This window comes from Ursus arctos, unplaced genomic scaffold (genome assembly GCF_023065955.2).
Source record: "Ursus arctos isolate Adak ecotype North America unplaced genomic scaffold, UrsArc2.0 scaffold_20, whole genome shotgun sequence".
Classification (NCBI taxonomy): Eukaryota; Metazoa; Chordata; class Mammalia; order Carnivora; family Ursidae; genus Ursus; species Ursus arctos.
The window spans coordinates 46108171-46134287 of NW_026622875.1; the positions used below are offsets into that span (position 1 = coordinate 46108171).

At 44.0% G+C, this 26117-nt stretch overlaps 1 long non-coding RNA gene across 2 annotated transcripts in view; it reads right to left on the reverse strand.

The window, feature by feature from the left end:
* Positions 1-1693: 1693 nt before the first annotated feature.
* The window catches only part of LOC125282053 (uncharacterized), a 28376-nt gene continuing 3952 nt past the window's right edge, over positions 1694-26117 (reverse strand). For both annotated transcript variants that reach the window (XR_008960650.1, XR_008960651.1), the window contains exon 2: positions 1694-23171. This is a non-coding gene — a long non-coding RNA (uncharacterized LOC125282053). The remainder of the gene's footprint in view (positions 23172-26117) is intronic.

Sequence of the window (26117 nt, forward strand, 5' to 3'; positions counted from 1 at the left end):
TCAAGTTGTACACTCTAGAATGTGCACTCTTCTGTATGTATATTATACTTCAACTAAGAAAAAAGGTTTAGGGGCGCCTGGGTGGCTCAGTCGGTTAAGTGTTTGCCTTCGGCTCAGGTCATGACCCTGGGGTCCCGGTTTTGAGTCCTGATTCCGGCTCCTTGCTCCACGGGGAGCCTGTTTCTCCCTCTGCCTGCCACTCCCCTGGCTTGTGCTCTCTCTCTCTCTGACAAATTAAAAAAAAAGTCTTAAAAAAAGGTTTAATTATACTAGATATGGATGGGAAACTGGGACAAGTATATACACTTCTCATTCAGTTTTCTAAAAAACATACCCAAGGTATTGCAAGGAGGTTAAACCTGGGGTAGCTTACTAAAACCCCCTCAGGGCTGAGTGACAGACACACGCGAGTGAGAGGTGGACCCAGGAAGTGGGGGACACCTCTCGGCAACGGGCAGCCCTACTCAGCTTGCTCGGCGTTGAGACGCTAGTTACGCCAGCATTGGAATGCTCGCCCGATGCGATCAGCCTTTCCAAATCATCAATGGAAGAAATCCACATCTTTATAAGGACTCTCCAACATTTTAAATGTCAGCAACTAGTCTTTTTAAAATGTTTAAACACCGTACGGGCCACACGAAACACGTCTGTGAGCCAAAGTCCCGCCCATTGAGCACTGGTTCATGAGCTCTGGAGTAAATGGATAAAGCAGTACATGGAGTATGTCTTTAACTGCATTTTACAGTAAACACTGTCTAACTCTGGCAACAATCCCAGGGGCTAAATGGTACTGGCTTGCAATATCTCACAGGGAACTCATTAGCCAGGGAACTCAATGTCTCAATAGGCCGCACCTAACAAAGTATGTTTGGCCATGACTCTGATAATGTTGAGAACAGCAATGGTGTTGTGCATGCTAATCCTGGCCCACGCTTTACCTGGCTGGTGCACCCAAGCCCTAAGCTACTATTGAGTTTTGGTGATGAATAGATCACAGCTCCTCACCTTCCCCAGAGGACTGACCTCAGAGCCACTTTGCTCAGAGATGTCTACCCCCTACATGAGAAGTTGGGGTACCTAAAGCCGCTGACAGACTGATGTAGGACTTTATAAGCCCAGTCCTCTTACCCTAAAGTGGGAAACTCCCTCTGCAGGGTTCCCTTGAGATCAGGGTGAGGCTGGACTTCGGCTGAACTCACATCTTCACGTTGCTTCAATCCCTGGCCTTATCCTGCCTCCCTTCATCCTTAGAGGATTTTTCAGAGATAACAACCTCAACAAATCACTTGCACAGGAGAATCCTTGGCTCAGGCTCTGCTTCTGGGGATCCCAACCAAAGGTAAATGGTTTAGAAGGAAGAGTTGTTGGAAGAACCAAGTCTTAGACTAAGCCCTTAGTAGTTGGATAATCCTGGATAATTAATCTTTTGTGGGCCCCAGTTTCTTTATGGGCTCATTCATTCATTCATTAGAACCAATGGTTTCATTTTTAAAAAAATTTTGCATGCCACTCTTGATCTTGGGGTTGTGAGTTTGAGCCCTGTGTGGGGTGTAGAAATAATTTAAAAAAATAAAAATCTTTCTTTAAAAAAAAAAGAAAGAAAAAACAACTCTGTCAACTAAACTAGGAGATAATAACTCATCATTTAGAATTTTTATTTTATATTTATTGATAGGCTTTTACATTTATTTAATTTTTATTTTTTCCATCATTTTATTTTGAAAATTTTCAGTTACACACACACACACAACAATTGTATACCTATATATCCACATCTTAAGGTTTCAAATTAATTTTTGTGCATGGCGTGAAGTAGGAGTTGGGATTTTTTTTTTCTTTTCTTATAGATATCCATTGTTCCGGCACCATTTGTTGAAAAAATTCCTTTCCCTATCAGATTGTACTTTTGGCTTTTTATAAACTTATATAGACATAGATTTTTGTAATTTATCTCTCTTACATATATGCAGAAGGAAAACATATCTGTTCATACATATATAACATATATTTTTATATATAATGTGTTATACGATATATATTACACACATGTATAATGTGTGCATATTAATATAGTTGTAATAAAATTCACATTTATAGTCTTATTCTTCTGAGTCACTTTTCAGCCCAGAGTCTTTATGTAAATGGTATTTACACCTGATATTGTCCTCTAAGACATCATGGTTGTCATATATACAGGATCTCCTAAGACAGTACTCCACTATGGTCTCCAGGATTTTTTCCCCAATGCCCTGACCCCATTTTGCAAGTTTTGATATTGGTGCTTTCTCGATCTTACTGGAAGGGTCAATGGAAGATTTTTCAGACAATAGCTAGGACTCGTATTCCTTCTTCAGATGCCTCCGAAATGAATTTTTGACCAAGCCACTGAAAGGTGGCCCTTAACCCGTTTTACACCCAGGAATTAGGGCTAAATTCACGAATGTGTAGGCAGTGACAAGCACATCACAACTGCCATATGGCCAACAGTGATTTTAAGCCTACCTCTCTATTTCTGAGATGTCAAAATGTGAAAAAAATGTCTAATCCATTAGGCACCATTAGCCATTAGTTACCTTTCTATATCTGAGATGTCAAAATGTGGGGGGAAAAAAAAGTCTAATCCGGCATTATGTCCCCAGTGCTCAGGCCTGTGCCTGCCTACCAGGGGATCTTTAATAAGTATTTATTGAATAAATAGATTTTTTTTTTAATTTTAAAGATTCCTTTGACCTGCTATTTCCCTCTGTTCAGTAGTTCTGGCCTATAAAAATACACTGTCATGTTTTCCAAGCCTCAAACTTGGAAATAACTTCAAAACTGCGTTGTGCAAATACCCACATTACCATTTGTTTTCCTGGATGTCACTAAATGCAATCTCAGGAGTGAAGGAAATGACGCACGAAATGTAGGTGTTTCCCAAATAAATTAAAACCCAGAGCTTTTGAGAAACGAATGTTAAGTGCAGTCTTACAGGCAGGGTTTTATGATGCAACTAAAACACTGGCGTACTTTAAAGAAAAACTTATTTCCAAAATCGTTACCGCTAAGTAGACATGTGCTTGACCCACTGATGTCATTTGTTACTTTCAATTCAGCGTCTTGAAACTAGGGTGGCACAGAATTTAAACGAACACCGAGTCCACCAAAGCCCATTAAATATTCTGTGTTGACATCTGTCTGGCCTGTGACTTGACGTCGGATTACACGTAATAATAAAATTTGTTAATAGGTCCTTCTACGATATAGATACTTCGTAGAATAATTTTATTTGGGCATAAAGAATCCTAGGAGCCTCTTGTCGTATAAATAGCAGGACTTTCCCAAAATACTTGGATGTTTCAAAAAGAAATGATCTTGTCAGGTTCCTGACTCAGCTAGTACACCGTGGTTATCGGATGTAACCATTAGGGGAAGCTGGGTGAAGGGCCCCCGGAACCTCTCTACTGATTTTGTGACTTCCTTTGAGACTTTTCTTCATCCGTTTGAGCTGCTATAACTAAGTGCCATAGACTGGCTGGCTTTTAAACAAGAGAAATTATTTCTCAGTTCTGGAGCCCAGAAGTCTGAGATCAGGGTGCTGGTATGGTTGGGTTCCAGTGACAGCCTTCCTCTGGGCTGTATCCTCACATGCTGGAAAGACAGCAAGCCAGCTGGCTGACCTCGTCTCGCAAGAGCACTAATCTTACTCACGCGGGTTCTCTTCTTATGACCTCGCTCGTCTCCAAATACCACCACCCTGGGGATTTGGGCTGCAGCTTACGAATTTGGGGGGAGGAGCACAGATATTCAGTCCATAACAAGACTATCATCATCTCAAAATAAAAAGTTTTTTAAAAAGTTAAATGATCTTTTGGATCAATAGATCCTAGCATTGTGACTGGCAGGTGATTTGCACACCATTAAAAAGTAAAGAGATATTGCCCTTTGGGGAAAAAGTACCCTTGCATTGATGTTAGCATATCTATTCATAATTTTAAAGATTTTTTTCTTTTTCTTTTCTTTTCTTTTCTTTCTTTCTTTCTTTCTTTCTTTTTTTTTTTTTTTTTTTTTTGAGAGAGAGAGCACAAGTGCAAACAAGGCAGGACAGAGGGAGAGGGAAGAGGGAGAGAATCTTAAGCAGGCTCCATGCTCAGCACGGAGCCCAATGCAGGGCTCGATCCTACAACCCTAAGATCATGAACTGAGCCAAAACCAAGAGATGGAGGCTTAACCAACTGAGCCCCTTAAGGATTTATTTTTAAAAATCCTGCTTAAATTGAAAATGAAAGTGATGGTTACTTCTGAAGGGTGGCCTGGGGAAGCAATAATTTTCATTTCTTGCATTTCTTTACTGACGGAATGTTATACATGAAGTTTTATTGCTATTGTAATTTGGGGGCACAGAGAGCTCGCAGTGGACATTTCCTTAAACAGCGACAAGACTCAAAGCACCCAGGGGCGCCTGGGTGGCACAGCGGTTAGGCGTCTGCCTTCGGCTCAGGGCATGATCCCGGCGTTGTGGGATCGAGCCCCACATCAGGCTCCTCCACTATGAGCCTGCTTCTTCCTCTCCCACTCCCCCTGCTTGTGTTCCCTCTCTCGCTGCCTGTCTCTATCTCTGTCGAATAAAAAAAAAAAAAGACTCAAAGCACCCAATGAAAATGTTCCTGAATATTCTTCATTATCAGAAGGAAATCTTAAGCCATTTTCAGTGGTTCTGAGAGCTATGTTTTGGGAATAATTTCAGCAAGGGAATACATTTTAAAACATCAAAACTACTATTTCTACCACTCTGCTAAATAAAAGTAAACTACTAAATTAAAACTGAATCTTAGCATACATTTCTCCAGGTATTCTAGATCTCTTCATGAAGGATTAGACAGTCATTATAATTTCATAAAGTAACATTTTTATATTTTCAGGATCAAAATGTATCATTCTGCAGCCACAGGCAAGTGCACCATACATAATTTTATCTTTCCAGCACATGGTATCCCTGTAAATACTGAAAGATCTTAATAATTTTTGACTGCAAGCTAGATTGCATTTTCCAGCTGGTCTTGCAGTGGCTAACCCTGCTAAATAAAAAGATTCTGGAACCACTGCTGTATTTGGAACACTCCCTGGCCTTTGATCATATTTAGCTCCTTCTTCGTTTCCCCCTGCCTAGGAGGTTAGTATAACACTACCATTGACTTTCTCTTCCCCACCCTAATAATGGCCAATTGCTGATTAGCTGATAGGCTCAAGCATAATTCAGTTAATAGAATGAAATCACTAAGCCTGGGCTTCATCAATGTATCTCGATAAGAATACAAATGGCTAACAGACACATGAAAAAATGTTCAAAATCATTAGTCATCAGGGAAATTCAAATCAAAACCCCATTGAGATACAACCTTATGGCAGTTAGAATGGCAAAAATCGACAAGTCAGGAAACGACAAATGTTGGAGAGGATGTGGAGAAAGGGGATCCCTCTTGCACTGTTGGTGGGAATGCAAGTTGGTACAGCCACTTTGGAAAACAGTGTGGAGGTCCCTTAAAAAGTTAAAAATTGAGCTACCCTATGATCCAGCCATTGCACTACTGGGTATTTACCCCAAAGATACAGATATAGTGAAGAGAAGGGCCATATGCACCCCAATGTTCATAGCAGCATTGTCCACAATAGCTATACGTGGAAGGAGCCGAGATGCCCTTCAACAAACGAATGGATAAAGAAGATGTGGTCCATATATACAATGGAATACTACTCAGCCATCAGAAAGAACGATTACCCAACATTTGCAGCAACATGGACGGGACTGGAGGAGATAATGCTAAGCGAAATAAGATAAGCAGAGAAAGACAATTATCATATGGTTTCACTCATTTATGGAACATAAGAAGTAGGAAAATCAGTAGGAGAAGAAAGGGGGGGTAAACAGAAGGGGGAATGAACCATGAGAGACTATGGACTCTGGGAAACAAACTGAGGGCTTCAGAGGGGAGGGGGGGAATGGGATAGACTGGTGGTGGGTATTAAGGAGGGCACGTATTGCATGGTGCACTGGGTGTTATACGCAAGTAATGAATCATGGAACTTTACATCAAAAACTAGGGATGTACTGTATGGTGACTAATATAATAAAAAATTATTATTAAAAAATAAAAAAAAAGAAGTATCAGTCCTTTAGTGACTGGTTCTCAATTCTTCAGTAAACATTTCCTGAGTACCTACCACATGTCAGATCCCATTGTAGGCACTGAGGACACAAGGATAGAAAGAAAGGCACAGGTGTCTCCTCCGTAGGGAAACACCAGAACCCAGTGTGACCTGCAGAATAATTGGGGTGACCAGGTAATATATCCTTAAAGACAGCATTGAAAGTCAGAGGGGACAAGAATAGTATGGTATCTATGCAAGACATGTAGACTCAGATGGTTCCCGGTCCTACAGGAAGTTTATACAACGCGTTATTTAAAAAAAAAAAAAAAAAAAGGAAGGAACGAGCTGGAAAAACAGAATTGGGATAAAAATCACCACCCATTTTGAATCCCCCAGTGCGTTAAAGCTACACTCTGAAAAATCATGTGCAGCTAAGTTATTTAACTTGTAAAGGATCTTCATTCAAAAGACTATCGTAGAGAAGGCATTTTTAAAAGCAAGGTTGCCCAGCGTAATTTTTGAAAGTTGTTTGGGCATTTGGATATATCGAGAAGGTTAAAGATAATTTATTCCTGGAACAAGGATGTCATAGATCTATTCATTTCATATCAAAAGTTAATAAACCAACTCTAATGGAGTAATTATTTGAAAGCTCCCATCCAAATCTCTTTCTCACCTAGTGCTATTCCCAGCACCCTTTAAAACTGCAACCCTAGCCACGGCAGACAATTATATATGCTTCTCTGGTTTAAGGAGTAAATTAATTTTGCATGTAATTCCCCCCAAAGATCTATGTGAGGGGCAATTCTATGTTACACTTTTTTTTCAGAATGGCAGTAAACAGTACAAGACACGGATATGAAACCACACCTTGCTATGGTTAAAATGTCAAACTCTTTAAAACCTACGTGCTGAGATATTTCCAGTCCAAAAAGCCAAAGGTTTTCTAGAGGGACTTAGCTGGAACCCTGTAAAGTAACTTTTCTGTGTATGTCTTTCATGGCTGCGCCTATCAACAGATACGTTTGCTTCCCCAAATCAGCTGCATGGGGAAAGGTGGCCACGGATACTCTGTATACAGAGGCGTTCTGAGCGAACAAAGTCTTGTTTGCCATCCAAACACGCCACTCCATCAGGCCGGCTGGAAATGACATTTGCATGTGTGTTGCAGATACCCGAGCAGTAGGTCCATTGTGAAAAAACACCTGCATACACATCACCTGATATTTTGACAAATGTGGGCTGTTCCTGACCTGGGGGGGGGACCCAGGCTGCTGTAGGGAAGAGTACTGAGTTCGTGTCCTAGCTTCGGGCACTCACCCACCGAGCTTGCTCTTGCATCTGAGAGTTTGGGGCTCCGTGGGCTCTAAGCCTCCCTCCCACCTTCCTGGCCCAGTCCACAGCCTTGAGACAACATGTCATTGGGAGCAGCTGATGGGAGCAATTTTCTTTTCAGATGAGCATTCGGGCTGAACTAGATGGTACAATGTGCCAAAGAGGACAGGGGGAGGTGATGAAGGAGGAGAGGCCATAACCTCTATCTGGATGCACAAGGCTCTTCCCACCCCCCCACCTGTGAGTCCAGCAGGGCTGGCCTTCTGTGGGACACTTAATAGCATAAAGATTCAGGGCAATAATATAAAAACTCAGAAGTCATCTACAGCGTGGCCTCACTTCCCAACAAATAACCATGATGATTATCACCCAAATAATAATAATTATTGCCACTGATAATAAACTTTAAGAAGGCAAGCCCAGGTCTTGCGGCGTCAGAAACTTTTGCAATCTCGAGGGCCATCCTTAAGAAAGACAATATACAATTATAAATACAAAATTAGGCAAGAAATGTAAAGACATTGGTAGGGGCCCTCAGAGAGCTTTTGGAAGGATCTGAGCAATGGAGGAGCTTAGAGCGTATCACCTTTACTGTAAGCCTAGCTCTGCTGGTGCTACTAACAGCCTAGGACGTAAGCCCCACCAGGGCAGGGGTATTAGTCTACTGTCTTCACCTCTGCTCCCCACCCCGCATGCCCAGACCGCACACAGTGGCCGCTAAGTACTTGTTGCACAAATGAACGAAGGGCGAACGTGCCATCTAACACTGCTATGTGCAGGAACTATGCTGAGCATTCTACATGTATGAACCTGTCTGATACGTGCCGTGACACTGTGAGACCATAACTGCCCATGGTTATTGTTAGTTGGTGGCAGGTGGTGGCTGTTCTCAGCGCTTTACAGTGTGAATATAATTCTGACAAGAGCACTAAAAGGCAAGTGCTTTTATTAAGATCCTTGGTTTCCAGACGAGGAATCCAAGGCACAGAGAAGTTAAGTCAGTTGCCAATGGTCACACAGCTAGAAACGGCAGAGCTGAGATTCAAAGCCACAAATTCGGGCTTCAGAATCTGTGCTTCTGGCTATACTCCTGCCTCCCAGATAAGACACAGGGAGCTCCAGTGACCAGCAATATTGAAAATAGGCCAGCTTTTGCTCATGTCTCAATTCAGTCCAAGCCTCTTGCATTTGCCTAAGATATACGCACCTTGGATACCACAAATATTGACTACCTACCAGCAAAGGCGACAAATGTGTCTCAGCTCAGTCCTTATTAGAATCCAGTCTTTGCTGAAACATGAGAGGAGAGTAAGAATTGAGTTGAAGTCACACCGGAAACCTACTTGGAAAAAGGGGGAAAGTGTTGGGTGCCTTTCCATTTCTGGGGTTCTGTGGCAATTACATCACCACTGCTGCCTCTCACCCCCACCCCTCTACTCTTACCCCAGCCTGGGGGCCCAGCCTGGTGAGAGAAACACTTTCCCAGTGAGGCCACTTGACATAAATCGATTTTAAAATAAGATTGGAATATATTTAGGTCATGTCCCACTCCCTCCACCACCACCAGCAAATAAAAATCTGGCTCTGATAATATCAAGGAACTTGGATTCAAGACATATTTATAAAGAGGAATGACTGGGCCATCCTTCCAGGGAGAGTCATCCATTTCCTTGTATTTTGGGAAAGTTATTTAATCTTTTTTGAGCCTTTACCGGTTTCCCACTGAAAAGTAAATCGGGACAACAACACTGAGGGGGATGATTCTGGTTGCCCTCTGGATCTCCCCTCGACCCTTTCCCATCCTCTGGCACCAGGCTGACTTGGGTAGACAACAGGGAGCCTCAGCACGTGGCTGGAGGAAGGAGAGAAGGAGGAAATGAGGTCAGGGTGTTCATTCTTCCAGAGCCTTCCCTGCAAGGTCAAGGTAGGCACGGGCTGGCTGCTTCAGCTTTCCTAGGACAGCACCCCCACCCCCCACCATCATCACTCAGCCTCTCCTGTCCTCCCTCCCCCAGGCCCAGGAGCAGTCACATCACCACCTGGTCCTCACCCTAGGCAACCGTACCCTCCCACGGGGTTTCCCATTCTTCTCACAACTTCCTAAAGAGTACCTTTGCTAAACTCTTCACCAAGTACCCAATCTGAGTGTGCGGTCAGTTTCCAGCAGGGGCCCTGAAGTGGGGAGAAAGGGAATTTGGAAGACTGTTCCTCCTGCTGGCAGCTCAAGGGAGCCAGCTGGGCCTTGGGTGGGGAGAGGGGAGAGGCGGGGAGCCGGTGCACAGCTGCCACAAGCACCTGCCTCCTAGAGCCTAAATGCGTACCACCTGTGGCAGGGGACGCACTGGGTCTTTGGGAGAAGGGTGAGTCTTAGAACTGAAACTGTTTAAGAGACTCCAGCCGGAAGACAACACTATTGGTTATTAGACAATTCTGCAAGTAACACTGCATACGAAAGTTCATTATTAGTGAAATAATTATTATTAAAGGAATAATCTGTCTGCTTTATTAAGTTAGTATCATTGATATAAGAAGTTAACATTTTGAAGTAGGAGTTAGTAAGAAGTCAGTTTTTAGAAAGGAGCTTTGTAGACCCTTCCCTGACTGACCCCTTACAAAGAGCCTGTCCATAAATATTTGCAAACCTCTACCTGATAAGGGGTTAATATTTAAAATATATAAAGAACTCATACAACTCAAGATCAAAACAAACAAATAATCCAGTTAAAAAATGGGCCCAGGGGCGCCTGGGTGGCTCAGTCGTTAGGCATCTGCCTTCGGCTCAGGGCATGATCCCAGGGTCCTGGGATCGAGCCCCACATCGGGCTCCACGCTGGGAGCCTGCTTCTTCCTCTCCCACTCCCTCTGCTTGTGTTGCCTCTCTCTCTGGCTGTCTCTCTCTCTCTGTCAAATAAATAAAATCTTAAAAAACTGAGGGCTTCACAGGGGAGGGGGGTGGGGGAATGGGATAGGCTGGTGATGGGTAGTAAGGAGGGCACGTATTGCATGGTGCACTAGGTGTTATACGCAACTAATGAATCATCAAACTACATCAGAAACCAGGGATGTACTGTATGGTGACTAACATAATATAATAAAAAAAACATTAAAAAAAAAACAGGCCCAGAGGCGCCTGGGTAGCGCAGTCGTTAAGCGTCTGCCTTCGGCTCAGGGCGTGATCCCGGCGTTCCGGGATCGAGTCCCACATCAGGCTCCTCCGCTGGGAGCCTGCTTCTTCCTCTCCCACTCCCCCTGCTTGTGTTCCCTCTCTCGCTGGCTGTCTCTCTGTCAAATAAATAAATAAATAAATAAATAAATAGGCCCAAACAGACATTTTATGGATGGCCAACAGGTGCATGAAAAGGTGCTCAACATCACTCACCATCAGGGAAATGCAAATCAAAACCACAATGAGATACCACTTCACACCTGTTAGGATGACTTTTATCAAAAAGACAAGAGACAATAAGTATTGGTGAAGATGTAGAGAAAGGAAACCTTTATATACTGTTGGTGGGAATATAAACATTGGTACAACCATTATGAAAAACAGTATGGACACAAAGATAAACTCTAAATGGATATAAGACCATAATGTGAGACAGGAATCCATCAAAATCCTAGAGGAGAACATAGGCAGTAACCTTCGACATCGGCCACAGCAACTTCTTTCATGACACATCTCCAAAGGCAAGGAAAACAAAAGCAAAAACAAACTTTTGGGACTTCATCAAGATAAAAGGCTTCTGCACAGCAAAAGAAACAGTCAACAAAACTAAGAGGCAACCCATGGAATGGGAGAAGATATTTGCAAACAACATTACAGATAAAGGGGTGGTATCCAAGTTCTATAAAGAACTATTCAAACTCAACACCCAAACAACAAATAATCAAGTCAAAAAATGGGCAGAAGACATGAACAGACACTTCTCCAAAGTAGACACACAAATGGCTAGCAGACACATGAAAAAATGTTCAACATCATTAGCCATCAGGGAAATACAAATCAAAACCACATTGAGATACCACCTTACACCAGTTAGAATGGCAAAAATTAACAAGTCAGGAAACAACAAATGTTGGCAAGGATGTGGAGAAAGGGGAACCCTCCTACACTGTTGGTGGGAATGCAAGCTGGTACAGCCACTCTGGAGAACAGTATGGAGGTTCCTCAAAAAGTTAAAAACAGAGCTACCCTATGATCCAGCAATTTCACCACTGGGTATTTACCCCAAAGATACAGACGTAGTGAAAAGAAGGGCCACATGCACCCCAATGTTCATAGCAGCAATGTCCACAATAGCCAAACTGTGGAAGGAGCCAAGATGCCCTTCAACAGACTAATGGATAAAGATGTGGTCCATATACACAATGGAATATTACTCAGCCATCAGAAAGGAAGAATACCTACCATTTGCATCTACATGGATGGAACGGGAGGGGATTATGCTAAGTGAAATAAGTCAAGCAGAAAAAGATAATTATCATATGTTTTCACTTCTATGTGGAAAATAAGGCATAGCATGGAGGACATTAAGAGAAGGAAGGGAAAACAGAAGGGGGGGAAATCAGAGGGGGAGACAAACCATGAGAGACTATGGACTCCGGGAAACAAACTGAGGGTGTCAGAGGGGAGGGGGTGGGGGATGGGTTAGCCCAGTGATGGGTATTAAGGAGGGCACGTATTGCATGGAGCACTGGGTGTTATAGACAAACAATGAATCATGGAACACTACATCAAAAACTAATGATGTAATGTATGGTGACTAACCTAATAAAAAGAAAAAAAACAGTATGGAGATTCCTCCAAAGAAACAAACAAAACAAAACAAAACTTGCATGGTCACAGGCCTGGATGCTTGACCATGCCAAGGAGAACTATAGTGAAAACATTTCTTGGGTATTTGCTGCATGCCAGATGCAAGTCTCTTACCTATACTTACAAAAACCCGATTAGAAAGGAAGCACCATTATTATTCCCATTTTTCAGATGAGGCCCCTGAAAGCATAAGTAGCATGCACAAGGTAAAAAAGTTAATAGTGGCTGTTCTGGTTATCTGTTGCCATGTAGCAAACCAACCCAACAGCTAGTGGTGTAAAACCACCACCATTTTATCATGTCAGGGGTTCCAAGGATCAAGGATTCAGACAGGACAGTACAGAGCTGATTTGTTTTTGCTCTATAATGTCTGGGAAGACTTGGGCCTGGGGGCTGGAATAATCTGAGAGTTCTCACTCACATGTCTGGCATCTCGGTGGAGATGTCTCCAAGGCTGGGCTTACCTAGGACAGTAGTCCAGAGTGCCTAAACATGGCCTCTTCGTGGGGCTTGGGCTTCCTCACACCTGGGGGCCTCAAGATAGTCAAACTTCCTACACGGTAGCTCCAGGCTTCAAAAGTGAATATTTCCACAAAAAAGGTGGAAGCTGCATAGCCTTTATGACTTAACTGTACAAGTCACATAGTATCACTTCCACACACATACAAAGGTGGGACATAGATGAGGGGACACAGACCCCTCCTAATAGGAGTATCAATTAATTTGGAGCTGTTTTAAAACCATCACCATAGTGGAACACAAATTCAACCCTGGCCAAGACATCAGAGGTGAGTGACGCCATCTTGGATGCTCCAGACCAGTCCATCCACCAGTTGAGCGACCTCAACTGACACAACAAAGGTCAAAGAAATCACCCAGCCAAGTCTTCCTCAAATTCCTCATCCGTGGAATCTGGGGGGAAAAACAAAACAAAACAAAACAAAAACAGTGGTTGCTTTCAGTCACTTAATGTTGGGTAGTTTGTTACACAGAAATAGTCACTGGAGCTCATGCCTTTATCTCACGCAATCCATATGGCAACCACTATTGCTTCCAGATTAGGAAACCAGGGGAGGAGATGGTAAATAGCTCCTCTGGCACTGCCCAGCTAAGAACTGGGGCTGTAACCCAGATCTTTCTAAGCAAGCAATGCCTGTTCCTTCTACTGTCACACACTGCTTCTAGAGGGTGAGAACAAACCTGGATTTAAAAAACTGCGGAATGCTGAAGAAGCCCTGGGATGCCTCCCTCATGCTTTTGTCTGGACCAGGCTTGTTCAAAGATTACTAATGATGAAAACAAATACCTCTCCCCACGGTTCTAGGGCTAGACTCCAGTAGTCGCTTCTATGGCTTCAGCCTCAGAAAGGTCTTAGAAAAAGGTTTGTTTGTTATTTATACTTCCCTGGGTTTCATGTAGGACAGGAAGCAGCTGGAGAGAGCAGATGGGATGCCACTCTTGGGCTGGGATGGGACTGTCCTTCACCGCCCTCCCACAGACTGACTTCCCATCTCAGTTAATGGCAGTTCCATCTTCTTGATGCTCAGGCCGAAACCTTGGAGTCACTGTCAATTCTTTTTCTCACACCCCAGACAAGCCACAGCAAACCCTGTTGGCTCTATTTTGAAAATACATCCAGAATCCAACCGCTTCCCACCTCCTCCACTGCGACCGCCAGGATTAAACTGCCATTATCATTCTGCTGGCTTGCAGAGGTCACCTCCTCACTGGTCTTCCTCCTTTCTACCCCCTACAGTCTAGTCACACGAGTGGCCCTTGTAAAATTCACATCTGAATGTGCTCTTCCTCTGCTTGAAACCATCCAGTGGCTTCCTCCTCTCACTCAGAACAAATTCCAAGGTCCTCACTATGATCTAGAAGATGGGGATTTGTCCCCAGCACCACTGTGACCTCATTCCTTCTGTTTCCCTCTTCTAGCCACATTAGCATCCTTTCTCTGCTGGGATGTCTCTTGGTGTCCACTCTGCCTAGGGGGCTCTCTCCACATCCTTCCATGGGCACGAGCGCCATGGCTCCACTGAGATCTTTGGGGTAGATGCTGCCATTCCCTAGAGGCCCTCCCTGGCCATCCTAGGTGAACAGCATACACTTCCTTTCCTCTTTCCTCCATTATTTTTCTACATGTCACTGATCTCCATTCACAATTTATTTTCTCTCTCCCTCCCTGGTATGTAAGTTCTATGAGGGTAGAGATTTTGTCTGTTTTGTTCACTGTTTTCTCCACAGCATCTGGCACAGTTCTTGGCATGTAATTGGCACAGGATTATTACCAATGCTGTTGAATGAATCCAGTCAAAGACTCTCTTGAAAAATCTGATGACAGCAAAGATCTTCCCCTCAGATAAATGCCCAGACATGGATCTGCAGACAATTTCTGGGGGCTTCCAGGTCCCCAGAATGTGTAGGTTAAGAGCCTCTGTTTAGAATGACAATTTAGGGGCTCCTGGGTGGCCCCGTCGTTAAGCGTCTGCCTTCGGCTCAGAGCGTGATCCCGGAGTTCTTGGATCAAGCCCCACGTCAGGCTCTTCCACTGGGAACCTGCTTCTCCCTCTCCCACTCCCCCTGCTTGTGTTCCCTCTCTAGCTGCCTGTCTCTCTCTCTGTAAAATAAATTAAAAAAAAAAAGACAATTTAAATAACCAGGAACTCTAACCTCTAACTTCTTGAAAGCTGAATGCCTATCTCAGTTAGGTGCTAATTAGACATGAATCACTAGTTAGAGTATTCATATACCGATTCAACCAATATTTACTGAGTGCCAGTTGTGACCAAGGTCTGTGCTAATCCCTAGGGGAATAGAGGTACATGTCCTTAAGATACTCACTATAGAAAAAAGACTGCCAGGTGAACGCCTAATTCTGACAAGGTCATTCCAACAATAGAGTATTGTACATGGTCTAATGATGGCAGAAGGGAGGCCATGACTAACTGTTAGGTGGGGCAGGCCCTGGGGCAGGGTCTTGAAGCATCAATAGGAGTTTGTCTGGCAGAGACTAGGAAGAAAAGGCATCCAGGCAGAGGGTCAACACGCATCCACAAAGAGAAAGCTACGCATTTGGTCTAAAAATACAACTTGAACACAACTGTCTTAGTTTAGATTTCCCCCAGAAGCAGACCTGAGAGAAGGAATTGAGCATAAGTAGTCTACTCTGGCATCTGAAGGGAACATGAGAAGAGAATTGGGACGTGATAAGGGGAAGGGATGGCAGCCAATAAAGAGGGCATTGTTAAATTAGTTACAGACTCTGAACACCTGAAGCTTAGTCCCTCGAGGAAGCTCCAAGAAACGGTGTGCAACACATGACTCAGAATTCTCCCGCCCAGGGGCACAGGAGCCGGGGTATGTATACTCTGATTCCTGAGAGCCATCCCTGAGGGCTCCATCTCTGTTTTTCAGCTCAGTCTACCTCCCGCAGTCCAACTTCCCTTCAGAATAATTGGGATGGCAAAGGAGGTAGGATTCTCCCAATTGTCTTCAACCAATCAGGGTCCAGCCATGGGGCTATGAGTGGGGTCAAACTCATTTTCCCACTATGGCTATCCCATAATGATGGGGGATATGATAAATGTTGGGGAGGTAACCTCAATGTCCACCAAACCCATCCTGTTATACATGAACTCATCCTTCAACTTTAAAGACCTGGTTCAAGAAGATTTAAGGAACCATGGCATATCTTCATAGTTCCAAATGCCTGCTCATTTGAACCAGATTTGGGGAGATGACCAAGCTCCTGGTTCATTCAGTCTTCTATCTCTGGCTGCGCCATATTTCACCAGCCTCTGATGGCTGGAGTCACTGATTGCTGCCTACCTCCCACAGATTTAAGTTCTCTGGTTTTGAGTTTCAGTATCTGCCTCAACCCATTTTAGGAAACATGATTCTTCCCCAAGGGGGAAAAGGAGGGAGTTGAGAAGATTGAAAGGTGACAATGAAAAGCCCAGGACTGGGTGATGATGGCCATTCAGGGGAGAGCACAGACCCTTTCCTGTGAGGCTAATTTTGAGGATAATAAAGCAAAGGGGTCCCCTCTCCCAGTAAAGGTCACCCTGTATAAAAGGACAATTGTTCCACAGTAGTTTTCTGGCCGAAACTGATGCTATCTGGCCAAAAAAAAAACATGAGCTTGCTTGATGGGCTCTGGAGTGCTTTTTGGTTTAGCTGCTCAGACCAGGAGCAAAGCACAAATTGAGTAGCCCAGAACGCTGAGCTCTTAGGCAAAATGGAAAATCTCTCCACGCGGAGACATCCGACCAAGAAAAAAAATGACATTCTGTGCTGTGGACATAGAACTGAGCCTCAAAATGTCTTCCCTTTTCCCTGCCTTCAGAATGTGGCTTGGAGAGAATTCCAGGCTGACACCTAGGGGTGCAGCTCTAAAGAGGAAAGGGCTAGGGGATTAGGCATACAGTTTTCAAGTCAATACTCATAAAGATTTAAGTTGAATCTTTGGGGCTGTATTTTGCCTGGAGCTATTTACCATCCTTAAGCCTAAGTCAAATAGCACAAACAGGATAACCACTTCTCACAATTGATTCACCAACCTAACATGTGGGCTTTGCAGTGTTGGCTTCCCTAAATTATTTATTTATTTATTTTTTGGTTGAGGAGAGGGGTGTATGGGAAGGAAAGACTGTTACAGCCCTGGTTCTCAAATGTTGCTGCCTACTACGGTCATTGGGGGAGCTCTTAAAAACCCCAATATCCAGACTATACACCAATTAAATCAGAACCCCTGAGGGTGGGACCTGGCCTCAGTAGTTTTACAAACGCCCCAGATGACTCCAAGACGCAACTCTGCTTGAAAACCAGGGTCTTGGGGCAGCGCTTCTCAAATTCCAATGTATACACGAGGCACCCTTGGATCTCGTTAAAATTCCGATTCTAGTTTCACAGATCTGAGGCCGGGTGCGGGACTGAGATTGTGCCGTTAGAAGAAGTCCCCAAGAGATTCTAATGCTGCCAGTATGGGAACCACTCTTCAAGTAGTGACATCTTCAGATGTTTCTTTAATGGAAGAAGTGACAAACCATAGAGCAGAGGGGACAGCCTATCAGAACACGCAACTTCGTGCTTAAAATCTTTCTGAAAGAGTTCTTCTTTGCTGCTAAATACATTGCAAACACCTTACTATGGCCTACAAAGAATCATCTGGGGGACCTCCCCAAAACACCGAGGCCAGGATTCCGTCCCATCTAGACCAATTAAATCATAGTCTCTAGGGGTAGGGCTCGGACTTTGGTGGTTTCAGTTTCCCCAGGTGATGCGAACATGCAATTAGAGTTGAGGATCACTTTACTAAGTCATCTGGCCCCTACTGCTCCTGTGGGAATGTTTCTCTCCCCAAATCCACATGGTCGCAGTGCACCTATCATTGTTGATGGCATGAGGGGGGTAAGCAAGGGGCTTAAGCCCTTGCTAATTCCCTTCCCTGGCAATTTGGGTGGGAGATATAGATTCCAGCTTGGTCTGGCTGCCTGTGTTAACCCAGGAGATATAAGGGGGAAGTTTGAACATTTTCTCTCAAATAGACCAGGAACCGAGAAAGTTGGTCTCCTGCAGGAAAAGAAAGAGTTCAACAGTACTTTGGACTCGGGGGTCTCCAGGTCTCCCATCTTGGGGCTATATGTGGAGGGAGCAAGTGAGAACCTCAGTGACCACTGCCTTTGTCTCTAGAAGAGGACCAGCTTCCAGGTTAGGAAGCAAACAATCCTTGCAATCTGGAAGGTCTAATGTGACCAACAGACCTTGAACATAGTCAACTTTTCAGGAAAAACCTCTGAAACTCAGGTTAAACACAGTAAATCTGTGTTGTCAGCAATTGGCTTTCCTCCCTCCACCATTAAGATTCATGAACATGAGAAGACACTCGGCAAGTGTGACGAATAAAGACTCTGGGTTCTCTTGTATTTGGAGAGGAGTCATCAGCCCTGAATTTCTACGGCTGTGTTGACTAAACCTACGCCCTCTGTTGACTTTGGGGGTATAATTGCTTGTCTTGTCTGTTTTCTCATCTACAAAGTGGAACTAAGAGTACCGATCTGATCAGATTGCTTTGAGGAATAAGTAATAAAAGGGTTATGAATCACGATATAGATGTTGTAGAAATGCCTCTTATGAATGAGTCACCTTTCCCCGGAGCATTGCTGTAGAAGAGTGAAAAAGAGGCCTTTGGAGAAGGTTAGTGGAAATCCCAGCCTATCTACGTACCAGCTCTGTGATCTTGGCAAGTTACTTAATCACTCTGAGCCTCAGATTGCTCGTTGCAGGTACTGGCTCACAATGCCTATTTGCAGAACTTTGTGGGGAGTGAAGGAGATAATGTGTGAAGACACAGGATATATAGCAGGTGCTTAGAGACCTGTTTCCCTTCTCTCCGTGACCTCTTTACCGAAGGTAGATTAATTATGATATATTAACTACCTGTCCCTCCCCAAATAACTGTGGTTAAAATCAGATAGTCTTTCTCTCTCCTGTAACAACCTGAGCATGGGCAGTCCAGGTTGATGGGGTAGTTCTATGATGCTGGGCACACAGTCGCCGTCTATCCTGTCCTGACATCCTCGACGTGCGGCTTCCATCTTGTAGTTTAAGATGGTGATTTCCAGCCAGCAGGAAGGTGGGGGTGGGCAATAGAGAGCAAGCCTCTCCCCTTTGAGGCCATGACCTGGAAGTTCCACTCACATTTCATTGGGCTAAATGTGGGCTAGAATGCAAACTTGGGAGCCCCACTGTTGGGGCTCCAGTTCCAGCTCTAGCACTTGCTTTCCATGTGGTCTTGCTAAGTCACACAGTCTTTGCGCCTCTGTTCCCTAACACTCCATGTGATTGTGAAAATCAGATGGGCTATATGTGTAAAGCACTTAGAATAGTTTCCTGTCACACGTGAGTGTAAGCCATTATTTTTATTTGTTTAGCCACTTGGCCACATCCACCTATGAGGGGGCTGGGAAATGTCCTTTGGCATGTGGCTGTGTGTCCAGCTAACGCTCTGAAGCTCTGTTAGTAGAGGAAAGAGGGGAGAGGGGACATTTGAAGACAACTTGAGTCTCTGTTATGTAAGAGTGGCCAAAATAACGAAAAACACTACAGACGGAAAGTGACTGAAATTTCTAATGCAGGTCTAAAAAACCTACGTAAACTCCTTATGTGATGGGGTGGGTGTGCTCCATTATAGAGATGGAGACAATATTAAACATAACAGCGTGTCAGGCTCCGTGCCACGCTCTGTCTCTGTCATCTGTGGTGACCTGTTGACAGGTTCCATATTCCTCTGATTTCATGAAAAGGAGCACTTCTTTTTTTCTTTTCTAAAGATTTTATTTATTTATTTGAGAGAGAGTGAGAGAGAGAGCATGAGAGGGGTGAGGGGCAGAGGGAGAAGCAGACTCCCCGCTGAACAAGAAGCTCGATGTGGGATTCGATCCCGGGACTTCGGGATCATGACCTGAGTTGGAAGCAGATGCCCAACCGACTGAGCCACCCAGGCGCCCAAAAGGACCACCACTTCTTTTTACTCCATTCTCTCCTTAGATTTTGTTGAGGGCTTCCCCTCTGCCAGCACTAGGCTACGTGTCCATGGTGGACTCCATCGTCGCTGGCACGTTTAGGGTATGTTTTGAGGGTTCTACAGGCAAGGCACCAGAACTCCCCACCCTGAAGAGCACAGATGTACTGAAGGCGGTCCACTTGCTCCTGCTCCAGCGGCCCGCACCTCTGAGCATCCCAGGAGACCTAACTGGCTTTTCTGGTCACAGATTCACAGGCCAAGGAGGGGGAGGAACCAGAGTGCAGTTTGTCACCCAGCAGTAAATCGGATGCTACTATGACTTCAGCTGTATAAACGAGGCCGAACTATCCAGGCTCAGAGCCTCTCCCCCAGCCCCCAAAGCAAGCACATACCTCCACCGAAGGAACAGTTACTAACCTTTGCGCAAAGCAGATCTGATCGCAGGCATTAAAAAACCAAACAAGGTGATATTTGGTATTGTAAACAGAGAAGTGACAGAATTTCCAGAGCAAACCTACAATATACTTTACGTTTTATTGGCCTGCGACTCTTCAAGAATGTATCTCTTTGTACAAATCTGGTGTTTTTTGGTGCTTCTGGGACTCTTTGGAGAAAGACTCTAGCTCCCTTTACATTTCTCAGCGCCATCATCTCTCCTCAAATAGTTAATCATCAATAAGCAAACCCTCCAATTAATTCTTTCTAAAGCAAAACCACATAGTAAGCAAATATCCACTCCCTAAATTCCTTGCTTTTTAAAAACATTTATTTGAGAGAGTGTGTGTGTGCCCGAGTAGCAGGAGGGGCAGAGGGGAAGGGAGAGAATCTCAAGCCACCCCCCACCGAGCACGGAGCCCCGTGCAGGGCTCCATCTCATGACCCTGAGATCAGGACCCGAGCTGAAATCAAGAGCCGGACGCTCAACTCACTGAGCCATCCAGGTGCCCCAACCTAAATTCCTTGCTTTATGTGTTCCTCTCAGAATCTTCTGGTGAGACACATTATGGGTATAATTGCTCTGCTTTTCATCTCTGCTGTCTAATTTTTTGGGTGCAATTGTGCCTTCACTTTGGAAGATTCCTGGCACTTCTTTGGGTGTAGTCAACTTTGAAAGGGCAGGTCTTTGCTCATGCAACACTTTGGGCAGAAGAATTTGCATGTGGGTACTTCATTCATGCTAATGAATAAAGGGCATTGGGACCTTCACATTCACCTCTGTTTTCAAATTGTTATGATGGCTTAGAGCTTTTTCAGTCCTACAAATAAAGCCTGGAGGTTTTGGCCCATGGAACCTTGACAAGGTGCTATTAACAAGCGCAAGATACTTTTAGCAGCAGCTGCCCTCCCTTTCCCAGCATTCTCTGGAACTTCTAAGGCGGCTTCTCCCAACTCTGCGGATCTCCTCTCTGAAACCGACATCCACGTGGCTTGGCCTCATCCTCAGACACAGTCCATCGGTGGGTTTCCGTCTGCTTGTGATCTGGGCTGTTTCCGTGTTTGAATGTGATCAACAGGCCCCTGCGAGATGTGTTGCAGCAAAGCTGGCCCTTCTTTCAACAAACCTGTTATTTTCCACTCTGCAATCTGGCATGGGGGTCAACTAGGCTGCCTTAGGGGGGAAAGTTAATGGATACCCACGCCTCCACCCCCCACTCCTCTTAGTGATTTTTGGTTTTGCGAAAATAGTGTAAGTGTCCTCGATCTAATTTTCTACTGGGTTATAAAAGAAATTGCTGAAAATGTAAACAATCTGTGGACCAAAAGAGCCTCAATTATCTGACCTTGACTTTATTCACCCCTCTAAGAAGATTATATATACATACACAAGCGCGCACAAACACACACACACACACACACACCCACTGCTGCACTTCTCCACGACTCGCATAGGAGCAGGTATGGTATGACCTCCAGAGGCATAAATGCCCATGGATGGGATTTCTCCATATCTTCCCCTTTGCCACATGCAATGTAATAGACGTTTATTGACCAAATGGAGAAGGAGCAGGAAGGGCCCATTGTTTTCTACCCTGCAAGGCCAGGAGGGCTCCAACTCCCTCCAGCCACTTCTCTCAGCAAACACACTGGTCCAGCGCTTCCTGGTGGGGAGGGGGGGAGAGTTGCATCCCTGCTCCTGAAATTTCCTTCTCTATCCCCTTATTCTTTGCTTAGTTAACTTTGAAGGGCCCTTACACATAGTTAAAATGTCTGCTCCTTGAGGAAACTGTCTCTGCGCCCCAGGGTGACCTTGCTGCCCTCCCCCTATGCTGGTTGCCCCTGGGCCCACCCTGGCCTGGCAGGGATCCCACCCCGCTCACTGTCCAGCTCCTGAAGACATATTCCCGAAGGGAAGGGACAGTGACCTTTTCCCAGTCTTAACGTTCCTTGGCTTCAGAAAACCCTCTCTGCCCTTAGCACCATTCCATTTATTTCACATTTCACTCACCACTCTCCTTAGAGTTCCCTCCAGCTCCTCTGCTCTTAGAGTCACCCTCTCTACCTAAACTCTGCATGCCCCAGGCCTCCACAGGGCCTCCCAGAGCAAGTTGGGGGTCTAAAGGGCTAGAGAGGCAGAAGGGGGCCTTCTCCCTTTGCCTGAATCAGATGGGACCAACTGATGGTTCTCAGATATGTTTGTTCAGCCCACAAAGGTGGCATATATAGTTTTAAAATAATGTACATTAGCTGCCCATATATAAAAATCAGATTTGCTAATGATACCAGGGCCCAAATTCTTACATGGTAACAATCAGGTGGAGCAGAAACGCAGCTGGGCCCTTCAGAGCATTAGAGCTCTTTTTCACCACAGACCCCACTACTCTCTATTGCATTCTCCACAACCAAGTTTGAAAGTTGGGTGCTGATTTTATTGCATTCCCAGATTCCCAAATGTTGCCTTATGGTAATAGGAAAGGGAAATATTTCTGGTTCCTGTGTGTTTTCTGTACTAAAGCAGACAAATGAAAGTACAACCCAGGAGGTCATATATTTCAAAAAACATGGGAGTGAATATACACCTTTGTATGATTGAAGAACTTTCTACAAAGTTAATATTTAAGCTCAAGGGTGTCTGGTTCAGAAGAATACAATTCGAGAAGCCATTCTGAAATAAATCTAGCCTGATTCGCTTGTCTTACCTTATCTCCTAACCCCAGAGGATTTAAAACCTCTGTTCATACTGATAGAACCTTTCAGAATCCAAACAAATCCCAGACCCAGAGATTTGTTGGCAAATGGATTTGGGCCCTACCTCCATTGTTTTCAGACTGAAGCCAGACCCGACCTCCCGGTAGCTTTCGGACTGGAGTGGGAGTACATTCTTACTTCTCAGCCAAGCTCCTGGTTTCCCTACAGGATGTGTTCCTAAGAGGAGGGGAGGCAGGAAGTTGTAAGGTAGATAAACCCCCAAATCAAACGTGTTTGGAAAACGTGAGCTACAATTGGAATTAAATAACTTTATTCTTAATCAACCATAAATTAAAATTAGTTTTATCTTAACTTTTCCTTTTGAAGTAATTTCAGACTAACAAAAAAGTTGCAACATAAATAAATGAATAAATGAATGATGAATGAATAAAGATTTGCTGTAAACTTTCACCCAGAGTCCTCAAATGTTAACATTTTACGTAACGAGAGTACCAGGATTAAAACCATAGAATTAAAATTGATACAATGATGTTATCTAATATACAAAGTTATTCAGATTTTACCATATGTCTCGCTAATGTTCTTTTTCTGACCCAGGATCCAATCTAGGATTTCCCATTGCATTTAGCTGTCAGGTCTCCTGAGTTTCTAGCAGTGTGGAACAGTTCCTCAGTGTTTCTTTGTCTTTCATGACCTTGACACTGAACTTTAAAATGTCCCTTAATTTTGTTCTGTCTATTCTTTCCTTGTGATTAAATTCGGGTTATTCATTTTGGTAAAAGTATCACAAAAGTGATGCCTCCTTCTCAATGCATCGTATTAGGACATTCATGCTGTCTGGTGGTACCTTTGATGTCTGGTGGTGTCCCGCAGGTTTCTCCAATGCAAGGTTACTTGTGAATTACAAAGGGAAAATGGTATCTTTTGGAGAATCCATGAAAACATGCTGTACACCCAAAGCAACGTACAGATTCAGTGCAATCCCTATCAAATACCTATGACATTTTTCACAGAACTAGAACAGATAATCCTAAAATTCGTAGGGAATCACAAAAGACCCCAAAGAGCCAAAGCAATCTTGAGAAAGCAGAACAAAGCTAAAGGTATCACAATCCTAGATGTCAAGACATACTACAGGCTGTAGTAACCAAAACAGTATGGTCGTGGCACAAAAATAGACACACAGATCAACGGAACAGGAAAAAAAAAAGCCCAGTAATAAACCCACGCTTATATGGTCAATTAATCTACAACAAAGGGAGATAAGAGTATATGCTGGGGAAAAGATTTTTCAATAAATGGTGTTGGGAAAACTGGACAGCTACATGCAAAAGAATGAAGCTGGACCACTTTCTAACACCATCCACAAAAATAAACTCGAATGGACTTAAGATCTACATGTGAGACCTGAAACCATAAACTCCTAAAAGAAACCACAGGCAGTAATCTCCTGGGCATCAGCCTTCGCAACGTGTTTCCAGATATGTCTCTTCAGACAAGGGAAACAAAAGCAAAAGTAAACTATTGAGACTACATCAGAATAAAGCCTTCTGCACAGTGAAGGAAACAATCAACAAAACAGAAAGGCCACTTACTGAATGAGAAAAGATATTTGCCAATAACATATCTGATAAGGGACTAATATCCAAAATATATTTTAAAAACTTCAACACACACACATACATACACACCCCCCAAATAATTCGATTAAAAAATGGGCAGAGGATCTGAACATATGTTTTTGCAAAGACATCCAGCTGGCCAACAGACACATGAAAAGATGCTCAACATCACTCATCATCAGGGAAATGCAATCAAGACCTCAACGAAATATTACCTCACACCAGTCAGAATGGCTAGCATCCAGAAGGCAAGAGATAAAGGGGCATCTGGGTGGCTCAGTCAGTTAAGCATCTGACTCTTGATTTTGGCTCAGGTCATGATCTCAGGGTCATGAGATCAGGCCCCACGTCAGGCCCCATGTGAGACTCTGCGCTGGGCATGGAGTCTGCTTGAGATTCTCTCCCCCTTCCTCTCACTCTCCCTCTGCTGCTCACCCCCCCCATGCACTCTCTCTCTAAAATAAAATTAAAAAAAAATTTTTTTTTTTAAGATTTTATTTATTTATTTGACAGAGCGAGAGGCAGTGAGAGAGGGAACACAAGCAGGGGGAGTGGGAGAGGAAGAAGCAGGCTCATAGCGGAGGAGCCTGATGTGGGGCTCGATCCCATAACGCCGGAATCACGCCCTGAGCCGAAGGCAGACGCTTAACCGCTGTGCCACCCAGGCGCCCCCTAAAAAAATTTTTTTAAAAGACAAGAAAAGCTAGTGTTGGTGAGGATGTGGAGAAAAGGGAACCCTCACATACTACTGGGGGGAATGTAAACTGGCACAACTGTTGTGGAAACAGTAGGGAGGTTTCTCAAAAAATTAAAAATACAATTATGATACGATCAGTAATTCCACTACTGGGCATTTATACAAAGAAAACAAAAACACTAATTGGAGATACATGCACCCCTGTGTTTACCGCAGCATTATTTACGATAGCCAAGACATGGAAGTAGCCCCAATGTCCATAGATAGATGGATGAATATGGATAGAATCTTACCCAGCCAAAGAGAAGAACAAAATTTTGCTATTTGCCACAACATAATGGACCTGGAGGGTATTATGCTAAGTAGAAGTCAGAGAGAGAGACAAATACCATATGATTTCACTTATATGTGGAATCTAAAAAACAAAAGAACAAACAAAAAACCAGACTCTTAAATACGGAGAACACCCTGGTTGCCAGAGGGGAGATGGGTGGGAGGATGAGCAAAATAGGTAAAGGGGATTAAGAGGTCCAGATTTCTAGTTATAAAATAAAGAAGTCAAGAAAACAAGAGGTATAGCATAGGGAATATAGTCAATAATACTGTAATGATGTTGTATGGTGACAGCTGGTGACGACACCTACCGTGGTGAGCACTGAGCAATGCATAGAATTGTCAGATCACCATGTCGTGCACTTGAAACTAACATAACATGGTATGTCAGCTATACTTCAATGATAATAAAAAAAGAAAACGACTTTATAAATGAGAATGCCCCTTGTTCCTCTCTCAGATAGCAGGTAGAAATCACAAGGCGTCCACTTCTTTCATCAAATTATTGAT